Below are 14,357 nucleotides of genomic sequence, written 5' to 3'. Positions count from 1 at the left end.
TACGTCAAGAGATTCCCTGAGGCATCAGCTCCCCATGCCTAGGGACCAGCTGAGAAGAGAAACTCCCTCTGGAGGCTGCTAATGCCTTCCTCTGCTTTCTGAAAAGGATGAAAAAGACAAGCTCCCTCGTTCTTGCTTTTCCACTTCATTCATTCACCAGCATCTGCATTGCGTGCTCAAACAGTCTGCACCATCCTGAACGTTCAAGGGAAGGCAGGAGGAGCTCCAGTCAAACCTACAGCCTCAGCAAAGGCTGCATTCACAGCGAGTTGCTCAGAGGAACAGAAAAGCCTGAGTAAAGAGCTGCCAGAGGAAACCCTTTTCTTGGCACAGTAACTTCTAACACCTCCATAAATCCCAGGAATTAGTCTGCATATATTGTAACACCTAATCTGCTAATAAATGCGTATAATGTACATGATATATGTACATGTAATAGATAGCATATGCACAGGTGTTAAAAGATGATATAGTGTGTCATACACATATGCATCATACATCTAATTACTAGACATTACTCCAGACACACCCAGTTTTGCCTTTCCCTTTAACTCTAGCATTCACTGAGTACACCTTAGGGATTCCGATTCTCCTAATCCTGAATGTAATTCTTTAACCTTCATTTTATCCCCCCAGAATTGCTGCCCTGAATGCCTCCTGTGATGCTGTTACTTATTCACAGTTAAAGACAGCCTTATTTCATCAGCCCCTCTACCTCTTGCTCTCCTGATTCTCCCTATTCACAAGCAGCTTTGCTTCTTTCCTTTTTCATTCACTTGGAATGGCCCGTAATGGCTCCCCCATGGATTTTCACTACCCACCTGTCCCAGTCCAAGCATGACGGCTGGAATCGGGTCCCTTGCTGAGAGCAATGACTGCTGGGTTTCATCAGCTGAACTGTGCTGAAGGCAGGGGCTAAAGCTTCACCAGCTTTTACATTCTTTTCCCTCCTCCACTCCTATAAGACAGATCCTATAAAAAGGAGAGAGGCTCAAGCATGGGTACCTTCAAAACCACACCAGATCCTACACCTCAGCAACCACACATCTCTTGCACCAGGCACATTAGAAGGAAAGGAAGTGAAAGACAAATAGCAGTTATGAGAATTGGGCTAAAAAGAAAGGCCAGCAAGACAGGAATTTCACTTGCCAAGTAGGAATTTAAACCGATTAGCTTGTAGTAGCCTGGAGTGAATGTTGACATCAAAAATGTTCACTTATAAGCTGCTATTCTTTCTCAAAGCTATTTTATCCAGCTGCCAGAAAATACAGCCACGTTCAGAAACTACAATAAGACATATCAACTTTTAAAGTGACTGAGCTGCAGCCAAGCTCCCATGATGGCATCGACCACATCAGAACTGGGTCATTAGAGCACAGCCACTGCAACAGGTCTTGCACATCCAACCTGGCACCAGTCATGTTCACAGGCACTGCAGACTTTGCTAGCTCCCGCCTGGCACTCAGCACTTACAGAGTCATGGAACTGAGTACCAGAAGCCACTGAGACCCATGACAAATAGCTTCTTGCTTCAGTAGCCCCAGCCATGCCCATTCCAAGGCTGCAGGTCTAATCATCCCCTGCTAAAAACATCCTAAAGGTGTAGGAGCAGGCTGCCCCCATATACCAAAAGATGAAGTGGTGAGGAAGACAAGCCTGGGTGAACAGAGAGCTGTGGCTGGAACTTGGGAAAGAAAGAGCTGCTGATCTTTAGAAGAAGGGGCAAGCAACTCAGGAAGACTACAAGGAGGAGGTTATGCAGGGAGAAAGTGAGAAGGGTCAAAGCCCTGCTAGAACTGAATCTGGCTACTGCCATAAAAGACAATAGATAATGTTTCTATAAGTATGTTAGCAACAAAAGGAGGGCTAAAGAAAGAGAATCGCCAGCCTTATTGGATGCAGGGGGAAACACAGTGACAAAGGATGAAGAGAAGGTTGATGTACTTAATGCTTTCTTTGTTTCAGTCTTTAATAGTAAACCCGGGTGTTCTGCAGGTACCCAAGCCCCCTGAGCTGGCAGACAAGGACAGGAAACAGAATGAAGCCCCCAGAATCCATGGGGAAATGGTCAGCAACCTACTACTCCCCTTATATAAACACAGGTCTATGAGGCCAGATGGGATCCACACAAGGGTGCTGACGGAGCTGGCAGAAGTGCTCATGGAGCTACTTTCCATCATTTATCAGCAGTCCTGGCTCACCAGGGAGGTCCCAGGTGAATGCAAGTGAGTAAATGCGATGCTCATCCATAAGAAGGGCCAGAAGGAGGAGCCAAGGAACTACAGCCCTGTCAGCCTGACCTTGGTGCTAGGGAAGGTAATGATTCTATGAAAGGGATACAGTAAGACACAGACCAGTGTTCTATGTCAAGTCACCCCAAACACAGAGGGAACACTGTGATGCCTCCTCTGCATCAGCCTTCTGACACTGTGTTGTCACGGTGGAGAAAGCTGTTAGAGCAACCAGGGATGTAATTAAAGCATGGTTTGTACATGTGCATGTGGGGGAAATGTACTCACAGACCGAGAACATGTCAAAATAAGATGTGACTTGAAGCTGATGGAAGGAAACAGCTCACTGAGGAAACAGAAGATTGTTTTAACAGTAACAGCCACTGGGTGGTAGATTCTGCTACCAAGATGTGGTCAAGAAGGCACTGCTGCAAGGAGCCAGCAGTGGTTTAGGCTGAGTAGTAACGGTGCTAATGCAGCGAAGTCCTACAAACCCTGCACGTCAGTTATATCCCAATGGTCCCTCTCAGCCCCATGCTCCAAATTTACACAAAAGCAAAGCAGAAAGAGCACGTGCTTGGTCAAAGGAGCACATAGGGCTACAATGAAACCCCTAATGAAACTGATGCAACATGGGTAACACCAAACTCGGTTCCAAGATCAATATTTCCATGCATTTACAAGCACAACAAGGTGAGAGGGGTGAGCAAAGTAAATAATTAACTCATTGACAGCTGGGGAATTTTTAGCAGAAAGAGTCATTTTAACCACCTGGGTAATTAGTTATGCAGTTGACATTAATCACAACTACAGCAATTATTTCAAGTATTTGATTAATCAATCCAGAGGAAAAACTGAGCTAGGCCAAACTACTTTTGCTGCATCGCCCTGCTGGTCAATCAGTCAATACAGAGGTGCTGGCTTTCAGAAACGTGACACGTTTCCTGGGGGTATCACATAACCAGTCCTCTGCCTGGCTGGATATAACAACAAGATGGATAGAACACTTCAGATGCAGAGCATGATGCTTTCAAGCTGAACTGAAGAGTATTTATTAATGCTAGACTTGCTGAATTGTGATTCTCAGCATTTGTGGCCCTCCAGCTGCTAACACACAAATACTATCACATGCACAGACCTGACGATACGCATGAAAAATACCACTACATGACAGTGTGTGTCAGCCTGCACAGGCCAAAACTCCACTCTTTCCTTCTTATCTATAATATGAGCAGTTATTTCCATTGGTCTGAACATGATGATTATTATTAAAAAGTCAGGTTAGAAAAGCACAGATGTAACTGCTGTTTTTTTCTTGCTATTTTTCCTTCTAATGCTCTTGTCAGAGTAGAATTGCTGTTTGCAACTCCTACTACTGGTAGCAATGATCTTCAGTTTTGTCCAATTAAGTCTGCAGAGCCTTGGAAAACTACCCACATCAAATTTCAGCATCTTGTTGAGGACGTTCACACCTATCAGCAGGCAGCTGTGATGTGCTGTATTGAAGGCCATTCTCCTCCGGTTTTGCCGTGGATTATGCTGCTGCTTTCAAAAATGCAAATGTTAACTCCCAGAACAAACTTGGCTGCTGATGTTAAGCTTCTGTGTAAACTGAACTGCAGCAAACTTCCATTACAAGAGCTCAGCCATTTAAAAAGATGAAAATTACAAGATGGGGAACATCTAAAAACAAATATTGGAACGTTCAACCTGTATTGTATTGATTTTGCCTCCCCCAGCTAACACTTCTACTGCTGCATGTAAATGCAACTAATGCTTATCACAAAGCCTGGAAAGATCAAGCATCTTTTGGGCTGCTTCAACTCCTGCAGGGAATCTGCCTTTTGGCCATAGCAATGCCAAGCTGTGATGCTTGGCAACTGATTGCACCCTCTTCTGAGCGCCACCAGGTGAGACACAGGCTCTCCTCTGTGCACAGCACATCAGGCTGCCACACAAGGGTGAAGCACACTCCCAAACCTCTTATATGTCCATCCCTCACATGCAAAGCCAGGAGATTCCCACTCCAGTGCAGAGGAACCCTGCAGGAAGAGAAATAGTGTCTAGAAGAAGCCAGCACATGCGTGCTTTGGGTACTATCAACCACTCCAAGTCTTTAGTCTGCTCTTCAAGCAGCATATTTCTTACATCTGGCATGCAAAATACTGTAATAGTGAAGAAGGTCCCATTTTGATTTAAATGAATGTATTTATTTCCAAATGGGAGACTGTAAGTTAAACAAACACATTTCTCTCTTTGTACACGAAAGCATTGTTTTGTCACAGATGTACAGTATAATACATTTATTTTCTCAATTGTTTTGTATTTGTAAGGCACTGCCAGTTATTTGCATGGGTTTGTAAGGATGAAGCAAATTGCTCTGTGGGGCTCTATTCAGGGAACATAATATTCCCACAAAAGCACCATAATTCTGCATGCAGCAACACAAACTACCACGACATCGCAGCAGCTGGCAGGGTGGATGGAGTTAGCATTATCAAAACCAGCATGACAACTCTACTCCAAAACCCCCTTACATGCATAAATTAATGATGAATGTACATTGATTAGCCCCCCCCAGGCTCCACAGAACCCTGCCTCCCCTGCAATGTAACTTTGAACCTCACCACAGTTATTTTGTCAGGCCTGGGGAGCACTTCAGCTTTCTCTTGAATCGCATTGGCCTTGCCCAAGCCTCTTAAGCCCTGCTTGCATTAGCGCTCTGGGGAAGATCTGGGACTGTGCTAGAGCCCCTAAGCCATGGGGAACAGCCAAGAACACAGAATGGTATTAGTAATGTGCCAGGCGGTGCATTCTGGGAGGTCTGCCACACAGAAAGCTGGGAGGAAGAACACCCTGCCAAGGATCGCATCTGTGTTTCACAAGTTAGACAAAAATTCATCCATACCTGTCTTTCTGACCAATTAACTCCCTTCTCCAGGCATGCAGCGTGGCATAACAAGCCATCATACAAACACTTTGTGTGACTATGTTTTCATTACAACAACAACAGGCTGGAAGCATGCACAGACTCACTGGACATCCTCAGGGCTGTCCATCCATTTGCCAGCTTCCTACACGGCTCCCTCTAACCAGTTCCGACTCAGCACGCTGCAGCTTCCTGAAACCTAACCACAGAGGCCTTCATACCCATGTTTAATTCCTTCTGGTTACACAGAGATGAGTTTAAGAACAGGAAAAAGAAACTACGTGCAGGCTGACTAACCCAAGTTAGTAAACTGGGATTAAAGCAGGAGTGAAGACAAAGCAGCTTGTCCTGGAGGCTCGAGTAGAACAAAAAGTGGTAATTCACATTGCAAGTCAGTTTGTCTTCTGTGATATTGAATCTGAGTGCAGTGCCTTTAGCACACAGAGATAAATAGGTAGGTTCATACGGAGTATATAAGCCAATAATAATGATACATGGGCAGACTGAATAGGAAAGCCTCCTGTTCGACCACTAACTCTCTAAAATATCCCTGCAATTTCCTATATCAGTTGATTTGACCTTTAACTACAGGCACATCTTCACTTAGTCACTAATTTCTGTGGGTCACCTGTGGAGCTGCTGAAGTCAGGCTTCACTTTGCATACTGATGACTCCTCTCAGCCCATGAATATGCTTTTGGGTGTTGCTTCTGTTACCATACGCAAGCTCAGCTTGAGCAAACCCTACGCAGCCTGGTTTATATGAGCAGATGCACTGAATGAGTAAGAGGAAGATCTGTGTCAGCAGCATACCAAGAAAGGAGCAGTGGAGGGGGGCCTTAAGGAAACCACCACCACTTGCTTTACACTCATTGTCTCCTACAGACACAAAGGCAGTAGGTTCTGTGAAGAGGTCTAACAGTGACCAAGACACTAACTTTCAAGGTCTGGTCTCTGCTGGAATCCTTTACCCAACTACAGAGAAGGTGTTGGGGATCCCATGGTGGTTCTAAGCTTATCTGTACATCACCTGTTTGTATGCAGCATCAGTTGCAGCTTTTCTTGATCTAACAGCTCATGACCTCAGAAAAACTGACTTATAGCACTGGTAGATAACAATAAATACAATGTGGAAGGGAATTCGGGCTGAAGTCTCAGCTTTCTAGATCTGTGGAAGCCAGGAAAGAGATGACTCCATGAACACACCAAGTGGTGATTACACACAGCAACCTAACGATAGTAATGATGATTTTGTGGTAACTTGTGTACTACTACTGAACATCACTGGAAGAGAGAGGAATAAGGAAGAGCCCTGCAATAAAATGCTGTGCTCCCTATAGACCAGTAGAAATCTTACTGGCAGAGTGCTGAGAGGGGTCTTGAGAGGCTGTCTTTGCTGGAGCTGGCAGAGAAGGCAGTGTCACAGGGACAGCTCTTTGAAAACACTTTCCAGGTGAGTTCTTTGAGCTCTTTGCCAAGGTGAGCCAGGCCATTACCCTTGTTTTGCACATCTCCAAGTGATTTAACCAAAGTGACTTACCGAAAACGAGCCACCCCTCATGATGTCCAGCCCATCTTTTCTGTCATTCATCAAGCTACCACAACAGATGCCCTGGAAGGCAGCAGTCCCTGACTACAGAGATGGCAGTGAGCAAACCCCATGAAGAGCATGGGAACGGGGATGATTTTCCTGCTGATACCTGAGCAAATTCCAGAGAGGTTGCTCTCATGAACAGCTATCAGAGGCAAAAGCACAGGGCTGCAAGGGACAAGAGGTAGCCAGAGTGGCTGGATGGAAGCACAAGAGAGGGGAAATAGATTTACAAGAAGATCTGAAGTAGTAACTTCTCAGAATAAGGCAGCAATTGCAATGAAACACACAAAATCATACGGCAATCAATATGGATTGAAAATCTGTCAGTTTTACAAAGCACCTCCCATTTCAATATGGATCATTAAGGGGAAAAAGAAGTGAAACTCTTTACTGCAGTTAACACACCTGAAAACAAAGTTACTTTTTATTTCTAAAGTCACGCGATGACTTCATGTTTGAGATGAGCAAATGGAGACGAAATCCTGCACACAGCAGTGAACTCAGCACCACTGTTTTTCTCCGGGTGACCGCTAAGGGTCTCTCTTGCTTAATGTGGGCCACAGCCGAGATTTTTCTCCCTCTGTCATGTTGTTTTGCCATCCTCATTCATCGCTTCCCCCACCCATGCTACCTACACCATCTCACAAGCTCCCCAGAGCACCAAACCACTACCACCTCACATCACCTCCTCTTGCCCATCTCAAACCGAGTGGTTAATGACACATCTTCCTGGGGTTTCATGTGCATGAAATCCTGCACACCACCTTTCCTGGGCCAGCAGAGCACAGGAGCCATGGCAGTGAGCACTGTCCATGGTCAGTCTGTATGGTCATGACATCTCTACATGCCTGAGACTTGTGTACATGTGGGCCAACCATGCCTCGTTCTAGAGGCAAACATGTCCTTGTTTCTTGGAGGCTGTGAGCATCTCTGTGGTACCAGATTTCATGGTATGGATTCTAGCCTCGCACGTCTGGGTGCACGGACAACAGGAATGCTAGTGGTTACAAAACATGGGCTATAAGTAACCAGTAGGTAATTACGGAGGGATGTGTCTGCATGGCTCAGCTCCAACATCAACAGAGGGAAGAGCTCTGCCTATTGAGTCAGCAGCAGCATTTCCTTCCAGCCCTTGGGTTTTCCCGACAGGTCTCCCCCGTGAGCGACTGCCCAGACCCAGTGGTTGAGCTCATAAAGGCTGCTGATCTCACCCCCCACCCCACCCCAGGGAACAGGGCTCTGGTACCCCACAGCCAGGAGATGCTTCCTGCCCACAACTGTGCTTCCAAGGACACGGTGCCTCATCAGCCTCTTTATTATAGTAACTGCACTGAATACTGACAACATCCCAGTCCCAGCCATATCACAGAAGCTTCATAGACACCATGCCAGAACCAAACAAGGGCTGCCTAAGTCACACAAGAATTTTATGCCTTTGGTTATCTATGAGTCCCAAAGTGACCATAGCCTGAGTGATTCCATACAGGAATTAAATCGGCATCTCCTCTGCAGGACAAGAAATTGGCTAATGAGAGATGTTAAATGAGAGGAAGCTGTTTCTTAATCAGAGAACAGATACCATCTAAAACCCATAGAAGTTCACCAGACCTTAGCATTATCACAAGGTGAATGAATACACAGTTGGGCATTTTCTACTGTGCCCCTTCATAGAATAGTTAGGGTTGGAAAGGACCTTAAGATCATCCAGTTCCAACCCCCTGCCATGGGCAGGGACACCTCACACTAAACCATGTCACCCAAGGGTTTGTCCAGCCTGGCCTTGAACACCGCCAGGGATGGAGCATTCACAACTTCCCTGGGCAACCCATTCCAGTGCCTCACCACCCTCACAGTAAAGAACTTCTGCCTTATATCCAGTCTAAACTTCCTCTTTTTAAGTTTTAATCCATTACCCCTTGTCCTGTTACTACAGGCAAAGCCATCTGAATTCCTCCATCCTTACTTCATTTCTGCTATTTGCTATAGAAAGAGACAGACTTTTCATTCACTTTCCTATTTGTTCTACTCCTTCCTCCTGTTTTTCTATTCCTTTCCCAGTCCCACACTGTTTCTACTACTGTGCTCATCCCTTCCAGCACATACTGATCTGTCTATTCCATGTAATTCCCCATGGTAATTTTCTCTCAGCAGATTTGTAAGCCCCACAGAAGTCCCTAAAAGGTTTCCAATGACAGCAGTACACAGGCCTCTGAAAACCTCACCTCACTGGATCAGGTGCCAAGTCACATAAACAAGTTAAAGCAACCGGTTTGATGGGGAACAGAGGGTATCTGCCAGTGCTCTGCAGTAAAGCATCTGCTCAGCCAGCCATGGGCTATTCTGTACTACTGCAGCAGCACCTTTACATCCCTAACAGAGCTAGAGCACCAGCAGAGCAATTCTCCAGGTCTGCAGGACATCTGATGACATTTCCGAACACCAGATAAGAGGAAGCTGAAAAATCCAGCCTCAGAACGGCATGTCTCTCTGAAACAATAAATGTTTTGAGAGATCAGCATTTCTAGGCAGTGAAACAAATGAGTGTTTCCATTCCCGGGGGAAGCGGGAAGCAAGCAAACTCCACTCCTCTATTCCGTAGCTTACAGGAAATCTGTGTGATTGATGGCAGCAGTGTAGGGAAATGCACATTCAGCTTATATCTCCAATGTAAATGACTTGCTACCTCACCACTCTGCTTCCTGTTCCTTCGCACACTCCCCACACTCCAGCTGATATCTCTAGTATGTGTGAATCAAGGAGGAAGAAAGGAGAACAAGACAATCCTTCTCAGACTGCTTCCCCCCACCCCAATTTAAATGAGCAAAGATAACATGCAAAAACAAAGGCTGAAGAGCTGCTCAGGACTGGGCTTCTTTTGCCTACGGACCCAGCACGGAGACACAGGGATGGATGGAGGAATCCTGCCGCGCTGCTCCCAGGCCCCACTCAAAGACAGCCACTCGTGTCAGGTGCATCAGGCTAGCCCCTGCTCTCACACAACTGCTCCTTGTATTACAAAGGTCAGAGCAGCAAGCAGAGAGGCTGTTTAAGATGCTGCTCACTGTTTGAGGGCTCTGTCCGGTTCACAGGGCTGCCGAGACGCGGCGACTGCCAAGGCAGGAGAAGGAACGCAGAGGAACGCAGTGCACATCCGCTTGCAGGCAGGGCCCTGTTCTTTCCCAGGCAGCTCAATGAGAGGTGCTTATTTTTACAATGCAGGCTCTGAGATCTTAAAGAACCAATGTTGTTGTGGTGCCCTAAACCAATGAGTATGTGACCTACTCGTTCCCACTCTGTCCCTTGACCTTTTCCCATAGCATTCTCCAAAAGCATCACATGAAAAATAGCCCTTCTCAGCTCTCCAGAGGCTTTGGAGACAGCATCAGAGCTCTGTGCTTATAAACAATTCCAGCTAGGCCAAAATGACATTCCAGCATCAGGGGTCCCAGGATTTATAAGCCTGTCACAAGGAACTGGAGGGAGAGGGGGCAGGGAAGAGGCTGCCAAGGGAAGCGGGAAGCAAGGGCCAGGCAGCTGAGCTCCATGAAAATGCCCCAGGCTGCGGCAGGATTTACCCACACACCTCAGAGGCTGCACGCAGGAGCTCTTTCTGCCTCCTTCCTTATTACAGAGAGCTTGCAAGCTCTCTGAGAGCATGGGAGTAATTTACTGCATTGATCTCCAGCCTAATCCTCTTGTTCTTTCCCTCCTCCTCTCACCTTGCACATCCACTAACACTCCAGCATCCATCTGGAGGTGAGTTTACAGTCCAGGTACAGACGGGGACTCTTCAGGATAAGACAAAACAGTAGCTGGCTAAAAACTACCTCCAGAAATCCCTGTCAGCTCCCTCTGGTGTCTCACACCATCCCTGGCACACTCCTGCCTTTTGCTAAATGGCTGAGAAAGCTTCTACTGTTCCCAGTTTTTGTGTTTCCTCCTATCTCCAGATCTCATTTCCCTTGGCAATGGCTGCAATGCTCCTTGAGCACCTTCTAAGAAGCAAACACTGCAGAAGGCACACCATAACGGAGTGAGGCTTTGCCTCAACCATCATCTGATTCCTCTCACTTCAAGCCAGTCTTCATTTTTCCCATATTTGTTCTTTTGTCCTCCTGTTCCTACCACAGGCTACAGGCAAGGCCTTCAGTTGGGCAATCTGCAACAAAAGGTGTCTGAGGACTGATTACAGTTCAGGGACCATATTCCCTTATTTCAGTGTACTACTGTTACCATTTTAAAAGACCCATGTAGGAAAAAGGAGAGAAGCAGCTTGTAAGTATCTTCAAGCACTCTACTTGCACACTACCACTTCCATGGAGGTAGAGAGCATGGAGCTGCACTGTTGCTCAGGTTGGTGCACTGACCCTGCAGGCTGGAGACAGTAATGAACCTGGTTCTGACAGAGCCATCCCAAGAGAACTCTCAAGTGCACTGGCCCTCCCAAGTTCTTCACAGCTCCTTGTTCCCAAAGCCATGTGACTCCCCTCTCCTTGTCTTCAGGACATTGTCCTATTGTTTGGCATTGTTTTCCTCCTGCCATCCCCTCTCTCTGTCCATCTCCTTTCCCTGTGCTCCTTCCGCCTCCTTTTCCCAGCCATCTACCACTCCTTCTAGCTCCACCACTGTAGCCTGGGTCACGTATTGCACAGTACAGCCAAGGAAAATCATTTTAATGCGTGAATACGTACAATGGCGTGAGCTGCAGCCAGGCAGGTTTGTGTTTGGCTTCCTCTTACGTGGTAACAGGGACATTGTACTCTTGCAGGGCAGTAATTTCAGTCCCAACAAGGAAACTGGATAATTACAGAGAAAAGCAGCAGGCATTTCAATCATTCCTACTCTGTGTCAGGTCTTTTTAAATGCCATTGAAAAGAAATGGTGGGATAATGAAGGCCTTGACTCACTTTCAAAGCACCTGACAGGACAGCTAAGAGGAAGCAACAAGGTTAGGAGGGCTACATCATCCTTCCTGGTTCCTGGGGACTGGCCCGAAAGGGTCCCAGATCTGCAACAGGATGGTATGATCATAGGAAAGCATAAAAATGAAATCTCATCATGTGCATTCTTCTGCTGCAGATGTCTCCAATTTAAGCACAAACCTCCTGACTTTACCTTGGCTGCTCTGCTTCATTTTGTATTTCACTTGTGGCTCTTCTTCACCATTTTCCCTTTTATACAGCATCAGAAAAGCATTAACTCATGACTTTGTTCCATTCCACTGACATAACTGCTTAAATATCCTTCCTGATGTTTTGACATAGATCACTTGGACAGACACTTCGAAATTTAAACCATGGAAGCTGGAGGACATTTTAAAGAATCAGGAAATATGTGGACAACTCTTGTGTTATTTTAACAATATGAAGACTCAACACTCCTGTACCTCTGCTGGCAAATGCAGGGAAATATGTGCTTACCCTGCACAGACACAACGTGAGCACACTGATTCTTAGACATCAGCCACACTTGAACTGCACACTGGGCACACATGCCATAAGCCCCCCTTCACAAACACGCATTTAGAGCACGTAAGGCAGACACAGGTTATTTTCAGTGCAAAGCACCTCTTGTTTCTATAGCCAACAAGAGCTTGTGTACTAAGGGAGCATGCAAAGAAAACATTCATTCACTCTACGTCACAATGATTTTCTAAATCAAGAATTGTACCTGTACATCCATTTAGAATAAATTCAACATTAGCAAATGTACAGTTGCTGAGAAAGGAAATAATACATCTGATGCACTCAAAAACCACCCTTAATTGTTCTGGTTTCCTGTTTTCTGGAATGAACAGTCAAGAGTGCAATGACATGCAGTTATGCGCTGTATGTGTACAAAATGTACACTGGTGGAAGCACAGCACCATAAACAAACCCAGTATTCTCAGAAGACTTATCCATACACTAATGTCATGCTCAAATGCACACAGGCAGATCCTTAACCATATGTTCACCTGCACAAATACACATCAGAAGAACAAAAGCCCATTGCACAGGAGCACAAAATGCACTGTTTTGCAATAAGAAGCACACTGCACAAATACACAGCTCATGCATAAGTTTTATATGTGCTCCGTAGAAAAGAATTCATAAGCCTCAAGTGAAGGCTGCATCTATTAAGCCTAAAATACTGGGGGGCTGCATTTGACTCTGCAGCTCAGAGCCCAGCACATGGAGCATGGGCTGAGGTCGCAGCTGGCCTCACATAGGTTCAATACCTATAGCTGATAAACCATGTGTGGAATTCAATCTTCTTTCAGAGCAGGCACCTGCATTCCCAAGACCCAGCCTATAACTATGTATGAGCACTGTCAGGACTGCCATGAACCAGCCACGAGACCATTTAGAGATTCATTTGCAGTGCTCCTGCTCTTTTCCCCTGATTAAGGGACTCAGGATTTGAGCTTATGGGGGGGTAAACTACTGCAACCTTCACACAAGCATCTTAATCACCACTGTGCTCTCCTACCTTACTACGCGTTACAGTGGGGGGGCACCTGTCACAAGTCCCACAGTAACTCTAAGCAATGAAGCAATTGCAGGAGGTGGAGGATAAAGGCATTTTACTCCCCTATATTGCCCAGATAAGACCTCTGATAATTTTACAGTCGGATGGTTATCTAAACAGAAACAAATGCACCTAATCAAATGCATCAGTGGGCAATGCCAGGCCAGCCAGCCAGGCATGACTCCAGCATTAATCAAAAGCATAAGGCAGAACACACTGCTGCCTGCCTGGGCCCTGTATGGTGTAGAGACAGCCTTCCACCTGAGAAAGATCTGCTCACAATTTTGCCAGGAAGCACCTTACCCGCATGTCACCCCTATTCCACGCTTTCTGTCCACTACGGGCTAAATGTGACATCCCAGTGATCCCCTGGGAACCACATTCTGGCAGGCAGCTACAGCACTAGTCTCAGCTTCAGCTGCTTCACATTTCAGACCCACTTCAGCTATGGACAAACAAAGCAATCCTGTGGCAGGTGAATCATTTCATCTATTGCAAACTGCTTCAAAGTGCTTGACCTAAACTCATCATAAAGGCTTCTAAGCCTGGATAGCCAGGCATATCCACACTGTGCTGCTCCTGCTTCCAGAAACATCCATTTCTCCCTGCTGTGATGGAATCTAGACTTTCTTAGATACAGCTGTACACCTTCAGAGAAACAAAATGCCAGGCACACCTCTCCTTTGGTCCTTGGTCGGGGAATTCAGAACCAGCACCGCTCCTTTAGCTCTGCTCTGCCAGAAGTTACAGCCTCTAAGACAGGCTCTATAAATGCTATAAACTTGCCCGGTACACATATGGAGAAGGATCTCTTCCTGCAGCCCAGCCTAATGGCAGAGCATAGAGGGAGAGAGCACTCAGTTTCTGCCTCATCCCCTTCACAGGTGCCTTTGACAAAGTAAAGGCTGTGGAAACCCAGATAAAAGGGGAGTAGCTTCTCCCCCCTAGGTGCACTGTGGTGTGAACAAAGCTAACCAAAACAGAACCAAAACCAACCAGGAGAGACTAAGGAATAAAAATAACAGACTCTCTGCTTTTCTCCTTGCAATTTCCCCACCCCAGACAGCTGTAATGTGGAAAGTATTGAAATTTAA

At 46.1% G+C, this 14,357-nt stretch overlaps 1 long non-coding RNA gene across 5 annotated transcripts in view; it reads right to left on the bottom strand.

Annotated features, from left to right (window-relative positions):
* The window catches only part of LOC130601117 (uncharacterized), a 123,883-nt gene that overhangs the window by 103,022 nt on the left and 6,504 nt on the right, over positions 1 to 14,357 (bottom strand). Inside the window, exon 2 of one of the 5 annotated variants that reach the window (XR_008972595.1) lies at positions 822 to 972. The exons of the other annotated variants lie outside the window; for them this stretch is intronic. This is a non-coding gene — a long non-coding RNA (uncharacterized LOC130601117). The remainder of the gene's footprint in view (positions 1 to 821; positions 973 to 14,357) is intronic. 5 annotated transcript variants of the gene reach the window in all.

Source organism: Pezoporus wallicus, unplaced genomic scaffold (genome assembly GCF_028554395.1).
Source record: "Pezoporus wallicus isolate ANWC-B61680 ecotype Strahan unplaced genomic scaffold, APGP_CSIRO_Pwel_v1 contig_13283, whole genome shotgun sequence".
Lineage (NCBI taxonomy): Eukaryota > Metazoa > Chordata > Aves > Psittaciformes > Psittacidae > Pezoporus > Pezoporus wallicus.
This window is presented reverse-complemented; position numbering and strand designations above follow the sequence as displayed.